At 40.6% G+C, this 8,024-nt stretch overlaps 1 non-coding gene across 1 annotated transcript; it reads right to left on the bottom strand.

Annotated features, from left to right (window-relative positions):
- Positions 1–410: 410 nt before the first annotated feature.
- LOC128112355 (small nucleolar RNA U13) lies at positions 411–514 on the bottom strand. The gene has a single exon (XR_008218973.1). It is a non-coding gene; the product is annotated as a small nucleolar RNA U13 (small nucleolar RNA).
- Between the last annotated feature and the right edge of the window lie 7,510 nt (positions 515–8,024).

The following is an 8,024-nucleotide window of genomic DNA, read 5'->3' as shown; positions in this document are numbered from 1 at the left end:
TAGATTTAATCCCCGACTTTTGTGCTTCTGGACTCAAACTCAGGGTCCTATACATACTGGGGAACATAAGGAAAATTTTTAGCATAAACTTCAGTTTTCATAAGCTTTCTGTGGATGAGTTCAAATTACTAACTCTTACTGAAAAACAAAAACAAAATCCAACAACTCCTCTTTTGAGAAGCATATTATGTTTGTGATCAATGAAGTCAACACTCCAGTTTTCTTTAAATGCTACTTTTAAGCATCTCTTAATTATTTTCATTTCTTTGTTTCCTCGTCTTTTTCTTTCCTTTTCCTTTTTGGTTTATTTTTTCTAGGTAGTATCATACCTTAAGTGTTATGATTCATAACTATGACTAACTTGTAGATGGAATTGTTTTTTTATCTTAAACTTTAATATGTTTATTTTATATCAGGTGAGTAATGAATAGATACTGTAAAAAGATTTGATAGAGAGATATCTCACACAATGGTGTGAATGCCAAATTGTCAAGTTTATGAGCCAAAAAATGAACAAGAACTCTGTATGTAAATGGAGTTTATAGATTTTGATTTAGCAGGTGTAGAAATGTGCCACTGTGCTGACCTCTGCAATCATGAACTTAAAGGCCCAGAAATGACATCTGACTATTTAATACAAGTTTTCCACTTGGCAAACACTATCATTTAAAGATGATGAAATACAAAACAACTTAATTTTAAACGTAATACCATCAGTGAAAGTGAGCTAAGCCACAGGTCACTTAGGTTAGCCTGGAATTCTCTTGTGTAACTTCAGAGGAGTGTATGATTCAGGTGTGACTCTCATGAAATGTGACCTTTGAGTCATGGTTTTGTAACCTATATTGTTTGACAAACCAGCTGTGGAGTGATTAGTGAATCATTTTAGGACATTACACAGTAAATGTTGAAATGACTAAGGCACCTTCTTCTCCTGTATTCAATCCCTTAACCCATCGTTTTCTACTTTCACAATTTAAATACAGGTTACCTAAATTTTGATTCACTAGCATGCTCATTTAGTTGAAGACCAGTTTTGGTTCTGAGAGATTTCCATGAGGTTTCTATGATCTTATGCAACAAAGAAGGCAAAGGACCATCCTTGACTGAAAAGTTGAAAGGTGAGGGGTGTGGATGAGAAAGCAGAGGGTAAAGGAGGGGCAAGAAGATAAGGGGAGGGAGGATGTCATGATAAGGTATGGGAGGGGAAAGGATGAATGATTTGCTTAACATAAGACTCTGTCTTAGAAGTGGTTGTGGAGCCCCCATGGGACTGGACTAGGCCCTCTGGATACGGAAGACAGTTGTTTGGCTCAAACTGTTTGGGGGGGTACCCAGATAGAGGGATAGGGATCCGTCCCTAGCTCATGGGCATGCTTTTAGGAGTCCAGTGCTGGTGGTGTGACGCTTTGCGCAGCCTTGGTGCAGTGGGGAGGGCCTTGGACCTGCCTAGGCTCAGTGTGCTAGGCTCTGCTGACTCCCGACGCAAGATCTTGATTTGGGGGATGTGGGGTTGTGGGGTGGCTTGGGAAAGAGGGCTGGGGGTGGGAGGAGGGAGGAGGGGGGATCTGTGGGTGGTATGTAGAGTGAGTAGAAAATTTCTTAACAAAGGAAAATGAAAAAAAAAGACTCTGTCTTGGAGATAAAATATCTACCCCACCAAAACACCTCATTGAAATCTAAATACACAAAGCCATTGCTGGCTTTCTCTTCTACTGAGGATAACTTCATCATGTCTCTACATAAAGCAACAATCCAGCAGACAAAACAAGACAACTGTGTATTAAAAAAAAAGAACACCACTATTTAAGACCATATTTTACCACAAACAGCATTTTCTTTTACACAAAGCATCCCCAGAATCTGACTGTGTATTCCTACAACCCTGATAACATCATTATTCATCTCCAGGAATAAGGAAATGTTACTGCATTTTTGAGAGCAAAAAGGGGGGAAGCCTGACTGATAAAATAGTCAAACGGGACTTGATAACAATTTATTTCTGACCTTTCAATGCCTTCTGCTCCTAATGATTTTCTGTCATTTCTGTCTAGTCCAGACTTGAAGTTAGGTCTCTGAGGTACTTACTTCTATGTTGCCACTTAACTTTCAACTTCCATTTTCAGCACAGAAAGGTAAATCAGTAACTGTCACTCTGGCTTCTCAAGGTTTGTCAGGCACCCAAAAGGGATTATGACATAGATCTGAAGGGGATTTCATGTGACTTTTACTTTAATTTTGACATAATCATGGAAATGCCTTAGGACTCCAGGAACTTAATTATCCTGAAAGTTAACCTCCCTCTCTCTTCCTCTGCTTAGGTTTCTGGTTCACTACACCAGTCCTTTCTCTTCCCTGACTTATCAAGAAGTGATTAAGGAAGAAAGAAAGGAGAAATTAGGGGCATTTGCTGTGAGATGTACGCATGGTTGATAACTGTCTCTTTTCTCTAATTTTTTTCTTTTATATTTCATTTCCAAGGGGAAGATACATAACTTTACTAGTCTGGGCATTTGGGCACTCTTTCAGAACCTTGAGAGCGACCCTCTGCAAATTTAGCGCCTCATTCTTTATTTAAATATATTTTTGAGTCCAATTTTTGGCTTTGCAAAGGGAGCCATGTAGGAGAAGAATCTCCCCAGAGTTCTTCTTCAGAAGAAAATGAGAAAAACAAGTCTAAGGTGTCATCTACAGAGAGTTCCTATCTTTAGATCATAAACACTTTTATGTTTTATAGTATATTCGTTCAGATAGATTTATTTATAGATAGGTGGATATGGATTTTTTACGCACTAGTCAAATTATCTTTGTCATAATGAGGCTGACACAAACTGGCTTAAGGCAGGACACTTCTAGGCTTGGCTGGATTCAGGACCTAAAGAAGTAGGCTAACAGACTTAGAAGGACAAACATGATATGTACGCACTCCTAAGTGGATATTAGATGTAAAGCAAAGGATAACCAGACTACAATTCACAGCTCCAGAGAAGCTAGCTAACTATGAGGACCCAAAGAGGGATGCGTGAATAGCCCTGGGAAGGGGAAGTAGATGACATCCCCATGAGTAAACTGGGGATGAGGGGTGGGTAATGTAGAGTAGGGGATGGGGGATGAGAACATAAGGGAACGGAATGGTTGAGCTGGAAAAAGGATGGAGTGGGAGAGCAATGAAAGAGATACCACGATAGAGGGAGACATCATGGGAATAGGGTAAAACCAGGTGCTAGGAATGTTTCCAGGAATCCCCAAGATGACCCCAGCTTAGACTACCAGCAATAGTGGAGAGGGTGCCTGAACTGGCTTATCCCAGTAATCAGATCGATGAATACCCTAACTGTCATCATAGACCCTTTCTCCAGTAACCAATAGAAGCAGATGCAGAGATCCACAGCTAAACACAAGGCCAAGCTCCAGGAGTCCAGCTGAAGATAGAGAAGAAGGATTCTATGAGCAAGTACATCAAGATCAGGATGGGGAAACCTACAGAGACAACCAAATCAAACTAGTGAGAACTCATGAAATTTAAATCAACAGCTGTGGAGACTGCATGGGACTGAGCTAGGCCCTCTGCATGGCGAGGCAGTTGTGTAACTTGATCTGCTTAGGGGGCTCCATGGCAGCAGGACCAGAATCCACCTCTGGTGCATGAGCAGGCCTTTTGGAGCCCACTTCTATGATGGGACATTTTGCACAACCTTGAGGCAGGGGGATGGACTTGGACCTTCCTCTACTGAATGTACCTCCCCATGAGAGGCCTTACCTTCTTGTAGAAGGGAATGGGGCGTGGGTTGGGAGGGGGAGGCTGGAGGGGCAGGAGGAGGGAAGAGGGGGATCTTTGGTATGTAAAATGAATAAAAAAATTTCTTAATAAAAAAAAAAGAAAGAAGAGGGATAACTCCTTGTTGTATAATAATTTTCTTAATTGAAACATGCCATTCTGCAGGGAAGCTCCTCAAACAGGATGGTTAAAAAACTCAAAATAGCTTCAGGAAGTTCCTAAAAGTGACTAGATTCACTAGGCCACTCCCTGCTAGAGTAAGCAATGAAAGCTGAGAGTCCTTCTCAGGGTAGTGAAGTTAAGCTACCAAGAAGCCTCTCAGACAAACCAAGCTACAAAGAGTACTCTGAGACAAGATTGCCTGCCTGGAAGAAGCAGAAACCAGCCATGCTGCCTGGAAGAAGCTTAGGCCAACTGAAGAACCTGGAAAGGACACTCTCCAACCTGTTGAGGTGCCTGTAGGATGTACAGTGTACTTCAGGTGCCCAGCATTGTGAAGTGTTAGCCTTGCTGGAGTGGACTCTGGTGCTACAGCTGTCTTTAAGGTGTTTGTGATACTGTAAGTAACACCTTACTCATATTTCTGTACATGCAACTCCTCCAAAACTCATTGTTTCACCAAATTGGACTTTGTGTGATATACTTAGTTTGGTCTGTTGTGGGTTTTCTATCTAGGGTGAGAAGATATGTGTGTTGCATCTCCCCAGGAAAAGTTTTGTCACATGACACTCCTCCTTGTCCTCTGCTCTTCAACATTTCCTTTCATTCTCTCTCCTTGTTTTGTATCTGCATCTTTCTTGGTGTTGCCTTTGTTGTCTCAAGCTACAGGTGGGGTCACTTCCTGTAATAGGAAATAAAGACATGAGCATCCTTAGTCTAAACACAATAGACCCCTTTTCTAACTGCCCATGCAGTCTTCTGGAAAAGCACTCAATCTGTCCATGGAAATGTTCTATGCTTATCCTTGGCTTAGTTACATGGTGAGGGTGTTGGAAGCTCATCTCTCCTGACATGTCTTTCTATTGATGGTCCAAACCTGGACTGATGATTTTACTATATTGGATGATGAAAAGGACAAGTTAGGAATGAAGATTATTGTTGTCCTTACAGAACTGAATGTGTAAGAAAGCCTGTGGAGAAAGCCATATTTATCCAAATATAGATCTTGATGTATTTCTGTGCATACAGGAGCCATATAACTAATATACCTCCTTGGGTATTTGATTTTTTTTCTTAACCCCTTTCATAGTTTCTTAGTTAAAGTTTTATTGCTGTGAAGAGATACCATGACCACAGCAACTCTGATAAAGGAAACCATTTAATTGGGGCTGTCTTGCAGTTTCAGAGGTTTAATCCATTATTGTGATGGAGAGAAGCATGGCAGCATGTAGGCAGATGTGGTGCTGGAGAAGGAGCTAAGAGTTCTACATCTTGATCCATGATCCACAGGCAGCAGAAGGAAACTGCCACACTAGGCCTATCTTGAGCATATAAGGCGTCAAAGCCTGCCTTCACAGTGACTCACTTCCTTTAACAAGGCCACACCTACTAAAACAAGGCCACATCTCCTAATAGTGCCACTCCCTACGGTCCAAGCATTTAAACACATAAGTCTATGGGGTCATTCCTACTCAAACTACCACATTCTATTACCTGGCCTCAATAGGCGTATAGCCATACCATACTGCAGAAATGCATTTAGTTCAACTTTAAAAGTCTTCATGGTCCTGCCACAGCCACGATCTGTGTTGATGTCCATGGCTCCTGTTACCATCAATGGTCAAGAGGATAGGGCTGCACAGAGTTGGCCCTGACCTTCACTGGCTACAGCACTAGGGAGAACTGGCCCTGCACTTCACTGGCTGTAGCACTCAGGAAACGGGGCCCTGTACCTCGCCTGGGCAGCACAGTAGAGCTGGCCCTGGTAGTGTAGGTGTGGGTCAGCCAGCCTAAGGATTTGTGAGCAGGAGAACCAGCTCTGCCCCTGGATGACTGCTGCATTGGGTGAGCTAGCCAGGGAAGTGCGGGAGAATTCACCCTGATGAGGATGAGGGAGAGTTGGTGGGCTAACCAACCCAGCTACCACACAGGACCAGAACCAGGGCTGAGTTGGCCCACTCCAACATCCACCCTATCTATTATCTGCTGGAGAACATGAAGGGGCCAGGCCTGCAGATCCAAAGTGGCAGGATCTCCGTGACACAGGACAATAACAGAATATCCAAAAGGATTCCCAGTGAAGGCTCAGTAGAAGCCAGAGGCCTCAAATCAGACCAACAGTGCATTGTAATGAACATTTGCAAATAAGGATGTATAGATTAAAGGGTACAGCGTGTGACTCACTGTGTCACACTACAGCTTCCATGAGGAGAGCTTTCTTTTCTTTTCTTTTAAATTTTATTTTATTTTGGGTGGGAGGTTGCAAGGGCAGAGGGTGGAGATGAAGGGATGGGGAGATGAATGAAATCAGGTTGCATGATGTGAAATCCACAAAGAATCAATAAAATTAAAAAAAAACCCACCATAGTCTATAATAGTCTCAATGTTGTTTAAAAGTTCAAAGTCAAAGTCTCTTCTGAGACTCATACAATTTCTAAGACACCATGACCACAGCAACTCCTAGAAAGGAAAACATTTAATAGGGACTGGCTTATAGTTTCAGAGGTTTAGTTTATTATCACCATGGCCAGAAGCATGACAACAGGAAAGCAGACATAGTGCTGGAGAAGGAGCTGAGAGTTCTACATCTTGATCCACAATATACAGGCAGAAGGGGAGACTGCTATATTAGACCTAGCTTGAGCTTATAAGACCTCAAAGCTGACCTTCACAGTAACACACTTCCTCCAGCAAGGTCACACTTCCTAATAATGCCACTCCCTATGGGCCAAGCATGAAAAGACATGAGTCTATGGAGGCCATTCCTATTCAAACCACCATCCATAGTGTGCAAATATATTATCTTTTTTTTTTTTAAACATATTTGTTGGCTGTATTCTGTGGCATAGATAAGATAAATTGAACTAGTTCTTCTTTAAAATTTTTACTATATTTATTTTGTTTTTAGGTAAATATGTTTGTAACATATTGGGCATGTGGAGGTCGGAGAACAACACGCAAGAGTCAGAGCTCTCCTGCCACCATATTTGTCCTAGGGGTCAACTGCAGAGTGACAGGCTTGACTGCAAGTTTATCTACCAGCTGAACCACCTCTTGACTTATTGATTATCCCTCAAATGCGTAGAAGGTTTATTGTATAATGTTTCATCATATTGACAGAAAATTGTTCCATGGGCTCCCCTTTACTTAAGCACAACTTGCATTTCCATTTTGGTTTTATAGATACTGTTGAAAGAATTCTCTGACAGATATATTTATTTTGTTTAAAAAAAAAAAGTCACGAAAGAGTTAGGTATGTTGTTTGTGATGATTTGTGCTCTTTCATCATGGTTTCAAATAGTTGTTTATAACAAAAATGATATAAGATTTGTTAACTATGCAATACAGATATACAGCTACTAATGAAGTACTTTATTATGGGCAATACAGAAGTACCTTAAGATCTCTGTATTCCAGCAATTACTGCCCTTATTTTTAGACCTCACTGATACCTTGTTAACACAAAAATCAATAAACTATTAATTGTTCTTTTTTTTTTTTTTTTTTTTTTTTTTTGAGATTCTCAGAGCAGATTTGGAGAATTTACAGATTTGAAGCATACTTTGCCTGGAGCTGTCAAATGTCAAAATAATAACTAAAATGTTCTCTATGTATTTATCTACCTTTCTATCATCTTTTTATCTGTCCATGATTTCTGAAATAGAGTCCATCCTCTTCACACATATGCCAACTAATGTTATATAGAAGATATTTGGATTTTGTTTCCTCCAGATTCTCACAGTAAGCAGAGCTGATATTACTGACTGTATGGCTCATGGTGAGTTACAGTTATAATGGGGACAGCAGGTTTCTATACCTCTGGTTAATAGAACGCACAATACCAGCAGAGATTTTTCTAACTCTGCATTTAAAATCTCTGCAATAGCTATTATTACTTCCTAAAACCATTTGAGCATTGGCACCAAATCAAGTGGAATAGTTTCATTTAAATAATTTAAGGGTTTGACTGAAGTTCTTACTTTGGCCATAATAAATAATGTTATTAATTTCAAGAGAAAGGAGGATCCAAATATTGTGATTTTCTTTTGCTTTCAACTGAAAAGTGTTTTTGAAAAGGATTAGAGGA

Source organism: Peromyscus californicus, unplaced genomic scaffold, assembly GCF_007827085.1.
Source record: "Peromyscus californicus insignis strain IS unplaced genomic scaffold, ASM782708v3 Scaffold_16__1_contigs__length_79575227, whole genome shotgun sequence".
Classification (NCBI taxonomy): Eukaryota; Metazoa; Chordata; class Mammalia; order Rodentia; family Cricetidae; genus Peromyscus; species Peromyscus californicus.
This window is presented reverse-complemented; position numbering and strand designations above follow the sequence as displayed.